The sequence below is a fragment of the Schistocerca gregaria genome, chromosome 9 (genome assembly GCF_023897955.1).
Source record: "Schistocerca gregaria isolate iqSchGreg1 chromosome 9, iqSchGreg1.2, whole genome shotgun sequence".
Classification (NCBI taxonomy): Eukaryota; Metazoa; Arthropoda; class Insecta; order Orthoptera; family Acrididae; genus Schistocerca; species Schistocerca gregaria.
In genome coordinates, this window is record NC_064928.1 from 119,388,816 (window position 1) to 119,401,304 (window position 12,489).

The 12,489-nt window shown below is 37.7% G+C and overlaps 1 protein-coding gene across 2 annotated transcripts in view; it reads right to left on the reverse strand.

The window, feature by feature from the left end:
- Window positions 1–12,489, reverse strand: part of LOC126292189 (double-strand break repair protein MRE11) — a 120,294-nt gene that overhangs the window by 1,130 nt on the left and 106,675 nt on the right. The gene's annotated exons all lie outside the window — the stretch shown is intronic.

The following is a 12,489-nucleotide window of genomic DNA, read 5'->3' on the forward strand; positions in this document are numbered from 1 at the left end:
TCTAAAAGTGCACAAATGTCCATAGTGAAATGAGGAAATACAAGTGAAGATACTATTGACACACTAAAAGAACTTAGACAGACTTACGAAACAAATAGTGAAATTATTTGACAACAGGAGTAAAGCCAAAAAGGACACAATTAAATGAACTGGAAACATCAAAACTGATCTGAAATTGGCAGGAATTACACCAGAAGATTCCAAAACGTTGAAGTCTTTGTGTCTCAAATTTACAAATGGCAAGCTGACAGAGAGGAAAAACAAAGATGGCAATGGAAAAAGATGGTGTGATTTCTCTGTCATATATCTGCCAACACAGATATGAGATCTAAGAACAGCTATGGTGTTTGAGATATAAAGGGCTCACCAAGAAACTAAAATGCAAAAATGTTCACCTGTCACTTGGCAACAGACCTATCATGCTGCTTCTTTTTTGCAGTGCAACACCTAACACAATAGGCAGCTTACTGGGAAGAACAGGCGCACGACCTATTGTCCAACCAGTGGGGAGATCATCTGCCCAGTTAAGGACTGCCTTGTTCCATAAAAACACGGGAGAGCTGCCAGGTATCAGTAACGTCCTGCCACGATATTTCGGCGCAGAGGCTTCTGGCCATCTTCAGGTGAGTGCCACTGTAGTAGTACTGGCGAGTACGTGCTGAGCTCCACTATTTAAAGCTGTACTGAGGTGACATTGCGCATGCGCTGCTCAGCGTGCACGTTCATAATGGCTCCATGTGCTGCGCCTCGCGCCCTCCACTGTGAAAGCCTGGCGTATCGGGTCAGGTCAATTTCCATCTTTATGCACATAACTACATCGACTACGAAGTTTCTCTATAACAGGATTCCACGCAGAGTTGAGCTGATAACCGTTATCTCGATTGATGAGGGCCTCGTCGTCAGACAATCTTATTTCCACAGATTCATTGATAATCGAGCTCCAAAAGTTTGATGTGTGTGCGCCAAAATTTTTGTGTTGTCGTAATTCATGGAATGATCTGTGGAAATATAATGTTCGGCGATTGGGGACTTGGTGGGTTGGAGAAGGCGAGTATGCCGTTGGGTGTTCCACAATGCGTACCTGCACAGTAAGTGTTGTTTGCCCTATATATGATTTGTCGCATTCACACGGAATTTTGAAAACACCTGGTTTACGCAGGCCCAGGTCATCTTTAACGGATCCCACCAGTGATGAAATTTTGGAAGGAGGGCGGAAGATGATGTTTTTATGGAACAATCAATACGCCGGGAAAGCTTTAAACATCACAAGGACTGCCTTGGTTTTAAGGCATCTAATGCAAGTGTGAAAGCAATTACATCATTCAGTCTATCTGTACAGTTACCACCTGCTGTGCAAACAGTGCACATTAAAAATCAAGAACTTGAGAAATTAGCTGCTGCTGAGAAATGCCAGTACTTAGGATATCGAGAATCAGATACAACGGTTACGGGCCATTTTGCCTCAGGAGGTACAATGGCTTTATGACACCATCCCCAACTAATTAAGGAGATACATCCAGGCCAGAGGGATTGCAACATTGTAAATACACTCATACTGCCAAGTACTTCATAAATTTGACTCATTGGTGTAAACACTGAAATAACATTACATATTCTCTCGTCCCAATAAAGCAGAGGTGTACAGAGTAGTTAGTATTGGGGGCTGCTGCTGTGGCCGCCCACTGTAGACATCGTAGTGCCTACTGAATCGGCATCCCATTTCACGTCCAACCAACTTGGGACGCCTGCACCACAGGGCTTATATTCACCAGAATAACCTATGTCGTCTGTGTTGTCAACAAATATTTACCGGCAGACACAACACAACACAACACAACACAACACCGGGTCTCCATCGACAGCCGCCAGTGGCCCATTCGCGGAGCCTGCATAACAGCTTCACTAGATGTCGCAGCTAGTCCAGGAACGACTATGCTATGCAAGGCATGTGATCGCAAGTAGTTCTGGCAGATACATCCACCAATGGGCTTCATAGGGCGCCGCAATGCCGGTAAAGGGCAGTTCGATGCACCACTTGGAAGTCTACAGAACTGGCACCCTGGCAGCCATAGCCAGTCACCTTTTCTAGCTGGCTGATCTCTTGCAGATCTTCTATTATTATTTGTTATTGTATGCTGGCGATGATCTGCAGTTGGGACCGAGTCTGTTGTTCTTTTGGAGATTGTATTATTGTTTCATTTTGGCGAGTCCAATAAGTCGTTTTCAGACTTGTGTTTTTCACATTTCTATTCTGCTAGTGCAGAGCCAGTACACGAGCCACAATCCCCTCACTGTGACACTTTAAGGACTGCGAGAACAAAATACACAAAGATATAAATAATCGACAGTGAAAACAAAATTAAAAAACAATACAATTTACATATTTCTGTGAACCTGTAAGTAGTCTGTGCATCCTTGGCATTAAGTTTCATTTTGTTTCTTCATCTCCATCCGAGTGCCGCACTTCTCTCGTTAGGCAACGTATAAAAGTAAGAAACTATTCCAACTTTTGGAACTGTTGGATCTTTCCTCACAAAACAATATGTAAACTGTAGGGGACACTTTAAAAGCAAGGGATGACCACCAAGAAGGGAATCTGTGTTTACATGCACCACTCGAAAGGCACAATGTGTAGCACTAACATTTCTTACCACTGAACGACGTTCTCAAATGTAAACTATAGAACAAGTAATCATATGTAAAAGCAGTTGATATGTGGGTGTTGTTATTTTTATTTGCACACAGAGAGCCAACTCGAGGGATGATGTGAGAGTTTGGGCACAGGACAGGGATTGCAGCACTTCGGTGAGAGAAAATAGTGCCTCAGACACAAAAACAGCCTGCTTTGGGGATGTGCAGAGTTGCTAAGAAGCAATTTTGAACATGGCCGATAATGCAGCAACTGTAGATGAGCTTTATAATATTACTTGAAAATACATCTCTTCGGTTGCACAGGTAAAAAAATTTTCAACTTTACCTAGGTTTCAACTGCTCTAAGGCCGCCTTCATCAGAAGTAAAAATTTTTTACATTACCTATAACAGAGTTGTGGAATAATATAAAAATTATTAAATTAAACATATGTAATAAAATTACATCATAGCTAACTGCTACGGTACAGTAGACAAAGAAAGCATACTTACATAGAGTAAATAGTTATGGAATGGTTTAGAGCAACAGTGCTCATGTATAGATAAAAATATATATGTGCATTATAAAATTTTCCTGGGAATGCACAACTTGATTAAGACGCGCTGCTAAGCATCGCGTGTGCGGCCAGCACTGTAAGCAGCATCAGACTGACAGGCGCTCGCCGTCGATGTTAGCAAGTCGGCACCTTGTATTGCGCCATCTAGTATTGAATGCTTGTAATTTACAGTGACAACAGATGTCAGAAGCATTGGAACAGGAGTGCACGTAATGTGCTGATTACATTATGTCAGATAGTATGTAACAGATCGCAAGTTGAACAAAATATTATATTGTAAAACAGGGAGAGAGAGAACAATATTTAAGGCTACAGTACGGGAAGCATAATAGCATTGTATCTGCATTAAGTGATTTTAAGCAAGGGCTTTACACCATCAAAGAAATTTTTATCACGTAATTGTAATTGCTAATTGAGGATTAAATGGTCGTTACGGGAAAAATGTTTGAAAATTTGCAACTGTTCCAGAATATCAAGTCTGAAGCCTTTCTTTTCCGTAAGTAAGATACTAATATCATGAACATCTTCAGGTTTGTGTCCTGTGATAAAAAGGTGGTCAGCAAACGACAAATTATGTACATTCGCACTTATTTTCCCTAATAGATGTTGTTTATATCTAATCGAAAATGCTCGTCCACTCTGTCCTATATAATAAGCTGAGCAAGTGTCACAGGTGATTTTATAAACGCCTGAGTTTTGCAGAGGCGACTGTCTTGGTTTTAAATTATGGATAATATTATTTTTGAGAGAGTTGTTGGTAGAGAAACTATTGTTGCAGCCACATTTATTTTTAAGGTGACATTGCAATCTGTAGGTTATTGGTCCTACATACGGTAAAGAGAGTTATTTCTTCAAATCGCTAGGCTCATCAATAGTGGTCCCAAGCGTGGTAATTCTGTTATTGGTTTTCTGTCTGAAGACATCATCTACTATATTTGGTTCATAACCATTATTATTTGCAATTGTTTTAATTAGATTCAATTCGGTTTTTAAATTTTCAGAGGATAAAGCAATAGAGACTGCTCTATGAACAGCAGAGTGAAAAAATGCTTTTTTGTGAGATCGTGGGTGTGTGGAACAGGCTGGCACAATTTCGTCCGAAAAAGAATCCCTACGAAAAATATTCGAAGAGATTTTGTCATTAACTATTGTCAAAGTTAAATCTACATAATTTAACTGGCGGAAGCTGTTTTCAAGTTCACATGGGAAGGTGATTTTTTCATGTAGTTTGTTAAAGATCTCAAACAGGTGGTTAATGCCATCGTTTGTTCCGTTATAGATGATTAAAATGTCATGGACGTACCTACAATATGAAACAATTCCTAAGGTGGTAGTGGAAAATTTTTTGAAAAATGTCTCTTCTATAGAGTTGATAAAAATGTCTGCTAAGGGATTGCCCACAGCAAGACCATCAGGTTGTTGGTACAGCTGGCCACTGAATTCGAAATAATTGTACTTTGTTAGGATCTGCATTAGGTTAATGAAATCAGTGATCTGCTCATCAGTGTGTTCTTTTTTGAACAAACGTAAGTTATTCTCTATGATATCTAAAGTCGTTAGTACAGGCACATTGGTATAAAGGTTTTTAATATCAAATGAGAGCATCTTTGTGTTTATGTCGCAGTGTATGTCTTTTATTTTGTTGATAAGGCTCTGACTGTTAGCTATAGAGTAATTATTTTGAAAAACATAAGACCTTTTTAATTTATCATGAAGGAATTTTGCTAGATCGTGGTAAGCGCTGTTCATACTATTACAAAAAAAGGCCAAATAGGGCGATTTATTTTGTGGACCTTAAACTGGGACCAAAGCTTAGGCGGCTGGGGGTTCAAGTTAATCAGCTGTTTTTTTCTGGAATGGCTTAAGTAAGAAAGTTGCATCATTGAGTGCGGATCTAATTTCTTTTTGTAAAATTGGGGTAGGATCTACTTGTAGCTCAGAAATATTGTTTTCCTCAACAAATTCTAAAGTTTTTACTACTTATTCATCTTTTGTAGCAATAATAAGAGAATTACCTTTATCTGATTTTGTTACGAGAGCATCATTATCTCTAAGTTAAACATTAATAGATTTGATTAATTTTTTTGTCATAATTGACATTTTCAGGGCGAACTCCATTTCTACTAAGCAAATTACATACATCATGAGCAATTCTGATCTGTTGCGATCTCATGATTTTTATACTATCTAGACCAGTTTTAAGTTCAATAATGATATTTTCTATTATATGCTGATCAGATAAGTTTGGTTTGACATTGTATTTTAAACCTTTTCTTAACAAAGAGATTTCATCTTTAGTAAAAATTATGTCAGTTTTATTTAAAATCCTATTAAAAAACTTATGATCACTTTTTTCAAAATTATCAGTGCACTTTGCCATGTTTACCGGTAAAAGGCTAAGAAGTTTATCCATTTTTTTCTTATGTCTGTTATAAATGACTTGCCTATGCACTTCTATGCTCTCGTTAATATTACACCAAAAGTCATCAATTTGATAGTTATAATGGCTGCGAAACATTTTGGTAAGTTCTAAGTACAAATAGTACGCTTCTTCATTTAAAGTGTCTTTTTTGGTATAAAGAGAGCTGATGTGATTACCTATAATATATTTCACTAGCACATAAAAAGTTTTCTTATCTTTTTTGCACTGATTAATGTTCAGATAAGGTTTCACATAACTAGGCACGAGCCCCATTTTTTCTCATTCTTTACTAAAATTAATTGCCATACCTGTACTGACGATACTCTTTCTAAGGTCCTTATATTTGGAAACGGCCTTTGACGCCTGAGCAGGCAGAAATCTTACAATCGCCTATAATGGAATGAACGATGGCATAAACTATCTGTTGGAGATTTTAAACAAACTAATGAAAAAATCATCTTCACATGTGAACTTGAAAACAGCTTCCGCCAGTTAAATTATTTAGACTTAACTTTGACAATAGTCAATGACAAAATCTCTTTCAATATTTTTTTGTAAGGATTCTTTTTCTGACCAAATTGTGCCAGCCTGTTCCACACACCCACGATCTCACAAAAAAGCATTTTTTCACTCTGCTATTCATAGAGCAGTCTCTACTGCTTTATCCTCTGAAAATTTAAAAACCGAATTGAATCTAATTAAAACCATTGCAATTAATAATGGTTACGAACCAAATGATGTAGATGATGTCTTCAGACAGAAAACCAATAACAGAATTACCACGCTTGGGACCGCTATTGATGAGCCTAGCGATTTGAAGAAATACTTCTCTTTACCGTATGTAGGTCCAATAACCTACAGATTGCAACGTTTCCGTAAAAATAAATATGGCCGCAACATAGTTTTCTCCACCAAAAACTCTCTCAAATATAATATTATCCATAATTTAAAACCAAGACGGACGCCTCTGCAAAACTCAGGCTTATTATATAGGACAGAGTGGACGAGTATTTTCGATTAGATATAAAGAACATCTATTAGGAAAAATAAGTACGAACATAAGTAATTCGCCATTTGCTGACCACCTTTTTATCACAGGACACAAACCTGAAGATGTTCATGATATTAGTATCTTACTTACGGAAAAGAAAGGCTTCAGACTTGATATTCTGGAACAGTTGCAAATTTTCAAACATTTTTCCCGTAACGACCATTTAATCCTCAATTAGCAATTACAATTACGTGATAAAAATTTCTTTGATGGTGTAATGCCCTTGCTTAAAATCACTTAACGCAGATACAATGCTATTATGCTTCCCGTACTGTAGCCTTAAATATTGTTCTCTCTCTCCCTGTTTTACAATATAATATTTTGTTCAACTTGCGATCTGTTACATACTATCTGACATAATGTAATCAGCACATTACGTGAACTCCTGTTCCAATGCTTCTGACATCTGTTGTCACTGTAAATTACAAGCATTCAATACTAGATGGCGCGATACAAGGTGCCGACTTGCTAACATCGACGGCGAGCGCCTGTCAGTCTGATGCTGCTTACAGTGCTGGCCGCACACGCGATGCTTAGCAGCGCGTCTTAATCAAGTTGTGCATTCCCAGGAAAATTTTATAATGTACATATATATTTTTATCTATACATGAGCACTGTTGCTCTAAACCATTCCATAACTATTTACTCTATGTAAGTATACTTCCTTTGTCTACTGTACCGTAGCAGTTAGCTATGATGTAATTTTATTACATATGTTTAATTTAATAATTTTTATATTATTCCACAACTCTGTTATAGGTAATGTAAAAAATTTTTACTTCTGATGAAGGCTGCCTTAGAGCAGTTAAAACCTAGGTAAAGTTGAAAATTATTTACCTGCACAACCGAAGAGCTGTATTTTCAAGTAATATTATAAAGAAGTTGATAAGATGGTATAAATAAATGAACAATGGAGATGAGGCTGGGTAAATCATGTGAAATGTTCTATTAAGACTGACTCTACGGTTGAACTACCATTAGTGAGAGGTCTCTAAGTAATCTAATTGATGATGTACCTTCGGAGAGTCGATACATCTGTTTCAATTTGCATTGGAATTCTTACATCATTTGTTGCAAGTTTAAAAATGGGGTTTAGCTTTTCTTCATAGAAACGGAAGTACAGGTGAAGCATGAGTCTGAGGAAAGCTGAACTGAAGCACAGCAGAGAATTTGGAAAAGGCTGAACGAGAACTAAATTGATTAATTATTCCACAATGTCCACAAAACACCACATTTGTGCAAACAAAGTGCTGGACATGGAACGCGAACTGGAAATGAAACAAAGTTAAACTTCACAAGAGACTAAATTACATCACAAAGAATGATAAAAGTGATAAATATTAAATAAAAACTGATAAGGGAAATCATTAGAAGAAAGGTTTTAAGAACAATTAGCTATGTTACGTGAAGAATTGCTCCAGCGGACAAAATAGACACACATAAAAGCAATTATTCCCAAGAAATTTGTTGCTGGCAACGTGCCAGTAAATGCCACAGCATTACATCTGACAACAAAGACATTTTAAGATAATGAAATGGAAGACTGGCAGGCAGTCTGTTTGGCAGCTGACAGCTAACTGCACTGGCCAGTCGGCAGCCACACAGAGATTTGCACAAACTGTTCATGGCAGCACAGTGCAGCCCACAATTCCACGTGATCTGTTACTCAGCAGAAACATCTGGGCTGTGTATACTCCAATTTTAAGTGACAATGTGTGTTAAGAGAGAGTGCAAAATTGATTTTAAGTAGCTATTTTTTAAAGCAAATGTCAGTAACCTGAGTCAAAACAAGGCCCCAGGAGTAGACAACATTCCATTAGAACTATTGACGACCTTCGGAGAGCCAGTCCTGACAAAACCCTACCATCTGGTGAGCAAGATGTATGAGACAGGCGAAATTCCCTCAGACTTCAACAAGAATATAATAATTCCAATCCCAAAGAAAGCAGGTGTTGACAGATGTGAAAATTACCGAACTATCAGTTTAATAAGTCACAGCTGCAAAATACTAACACAAATTCTTTACAGACAAATGGAAAAACTTTTAGAAGCTGACCTCGGGGAAGATCAGTTTGGATTTCATAGAAATGTTGGAACACGAAAGGCAATACTGTCCCTACGACTTATCTTAGAAGAAAGATTAAGGAAAGGCAAACATACGTTTCTTGTATTTGTAGACTTGGAGAAAGCTTTTGACAATGTTGACTGGAACACTCTTTTTCAAATTCTAAAGGTGGCAGGGGTAAAATACAGGGAGCAAAAGGCTATTTACAATTTGTACAGAAACCAGATGGCAGTTATAAGAGTCGAGGAGCATGAAAGGGAAGCAGTGGTTGGGAAAGGAGTGAGACAGGGTTGTAGCCTCTCCCCGATGTTATTCAATCTGTATATTGAGCAAGCAGTAAAGGAAACAAAAGAAAAATTTGGAGTAGGTATTAAAATCCAGGGAGAAGAAATAAAAACTTTGAGGTTTGCCGGTGACATTGTAATTCTGTCAGAGATGGCAAAGGACTTGGAAGAGCAGTTGAATGGAATGGACAGTGTCTTGAAAGGAGGATATAAAATGAACATCAACAAAAGCAAACGAGGATAATGGTATGTAGTCAAATTAAGTCGGGTGATGCTGAGTGAATTACATTGTGAAATTAGACATTTAAAGTAGTAATAAGGAGTTTTGCTATCTGGGGAGCAAAATAACTGATGATGGTCGATGTAGAGAGGATATTAAATGTAGACTGGCAATGGCAAGGAAAGCGTTTCTAAAGAAGAGAAATTTGTTAATATCGAGTATAGATTTAAGTGCCAGGAAGTCATTTCTGAAAGTATTTGTATGGAGTGTAGCCATGTATGGAAGTGAAACATGGACAATAAATAGTTTGGACAAGAAGAGAATAGAAGCTTTCAAAATGTGGTGCTACTACAGAAGAATGTTGAAGATTAGGTGGGTAGATCACGTAACTAATGAGGAGGTATTGAATAGGATTGGGGAGAAGAGATGTTTGTGGCACAACTTGATTTGAAGAAGGGATCGGTTGGTAGGACACGTTCTGAGGCACCAAGGGATCACAAATTTGGCATTGGAGGTCAGCGTGGAGGGTAAAAATCGTAGAGGGAGACCAAGAGATGGATACATTAAGCAGATTCAGAAGGATGTCGGCTGCAGTAGGTACTGGGAGATGAAGGAGCTTGCACAGGATAGAGTAGCATGGAGAGCTGCATCTAACCAGTCTCAGGACTGAAGATCACAACCACAACAACAACAACAACAACACATGTCAGTAACTGTCACAAATTATGGAAATTGTGCTCAAGTTTTGCTCTTTTGAAGTATGTCAATATTAATAAGAACAGTGGGTGAAATTTTAAAAGCTATTTCTGATTTGTGTGCTGGAAGCATTGACAGGGCAAACCAAACTAATTTAAATGCTCAAGGTGCTAAGTTTGAAAAAGTTTTTGCTGTGACAAACACTACTGTAAGGCACTTAACTATTGAACTAAATGCCAAATCAAACACTAGTGATTTTGATATGTACATAACAAGTTAGAGGTTAACAAAAAGTAAAAAAATAAAATGTTAGAACCGGTATGTATTACATTGAATTAAGAGGGGGACTTACAATCTGTGATAGTTAAGCAGTCTGATCTAGTGTGGCATAAGGTAAATGAACAAATTAAAGAAGTAAATAGACATTTATAACAAATTAAGGAGGTTACTGGAGAGAAGCTACTGAAGTACAGAAGCAAATTTCAGGCATTATTGTAAGATTCAATGTTTTAGAAAAGGGTAAAGATTCAAATGAAGTAACTATCTTAGGTTCCTTCCACCTTCACAACATTGAAGGAATGTGTAAACGATTTGATTAAAAAAATTCAAGAAAAGATAGAATCATCCATCAGAACTCATTTGTCAGCTGACGTGAAGTAAATATTGCTGAATTTTCAACATTAAGAGTAGAAATTTATTTAAAATCTCCTGTATGCAAGGAATCTTGTTTGTGAGACTTAATTTAAATTTAGTACACAATTACTCACTGGTTCAAGAAATATATAAATTAATTTCATCAAGTTTTAAAGTAATGAAAATGAGTTTTGTTCCATGTACTATTAAACAGTGATTTGTTTGAAATGTTTGATTCTGATAAAAAATATGTAATCATGACTTACCAATAGTATTAAGAGAAAAATTCCTATGGAAGAGAGAATCAGGTTTGTTACCACTGGAAATCTGTCTGTCTGTCTGTGTGTGTGTGTGTGTGTGTGTGTGTGTGTGTGTGTGTGTGTTTTATATTTATTTTATTTTATTTTATTTATTTTTTTGTTTAAATATGGAACTGACAGAGAAGAAACATTAAGTTAAAGACAGGTACAATTAAAAGACACTCACATATAGCTTTCAGACACAGCCTTCAACAGTAAACACACACACACACACACACACACACACACACACACACACACACGTCTGCCAACTCCAGCATCTCGGGCTAGATGCAGCAGTTGGCAATAGTGGGTGCCCAAGGTGTTTATGTGAGTGTCTTAATTGTGCCTGTATGCAACTTGTATCTTCTTTACAGTAAGTAAATATCTATCTTTTCCTACATTGTTGATACTCCAACCTGGAGTTTCCATTGTTTGAACTGACAGAGAGAGTGGTTACCAAACATAAAAGTAGGATTGCATTTCAGTTTGGAACTGCAATTCATACCTTAGTTTGTGTAATTTTGCTATGGCGATGGCACATGTGTGTGTGCAGGTGTGCATTGTTTTGATGAAAGATGCCTTTCTTCCTTGCTAAATCTCGCCTTTTTCCAATATCTTTTGTTGCAATTTGTCCAGGAAGTTAGTATACTATTCTCCAGTAATTGTTTGGCCAGTGGAGAGATAATCAGTGCACCCAAGTTTCATCTGAGGTCACAAACCGGCACAAAGAATCTTGTTCGTTTCTCCTACACCTGGAGAAACATTGTTCCAATATGTCCATTCCCATGAGTTTTTGATCCATTGTCAAGAGTCGCGGCACCCATCTTGCAGATAATTTTTTTCATTTCTGACTCTTCAGTTAAAATGTGATATACCCTTTCAGATGACATCTGGCAAGGGTGAGCAATTTCATGCACCTTCAATCAGTGTTCCTCTGTGACCATTTTGTGCACTTTTGCAATGATTTCTCAAGTAGTGACACATCTTGGCCGACCACTGCGTGGATCATCATCTAAGCTCTCCCAACAAAATTTAAATTCATTTGTCCACTTAGCAACAGTTGAATATGAAGGAGCAGAGTCCCCAAGTGCATCAATGTCCTTTGCTTTCATATCTTCCTTTATAAAGTACTTAATCACTGCCAGAGTCTGAATTTTCCATCTCGCAAATTACTTTCCGGGAACAATAGCACAGTCACGTCACCACCACAGCTCTCTTTCAAGAGCACTGATGTAGCACGTGTTTACAGGCAACAGTCCAATGAATATTACGTGAACAACTCATTGTGCTAGCGCTGACCTCTCGTTGTGATTCCGAGAACTTTTCAAACCACCCTCGTATTTATGACATGCTAACAAAATTTTACAATGAGTAAATTACAAGGATTGCTGGCTACAATGGTATAGACGGATACTTGAAAGACTGATATCGTACCACTGTCCGGGATGTCTCCGGACAAGTCTCTGTCGGTCATTGGGGCTCTGTTCGAAGCGAGACTCATCACTGAAGACAATTCTAAAGTGGACAATATTGGATATAGGGACACAAACTCTATGAAAAAAGGAAGGAACACTGATCGGAAAGTAGAATAATATGTATCCGAGGAAAG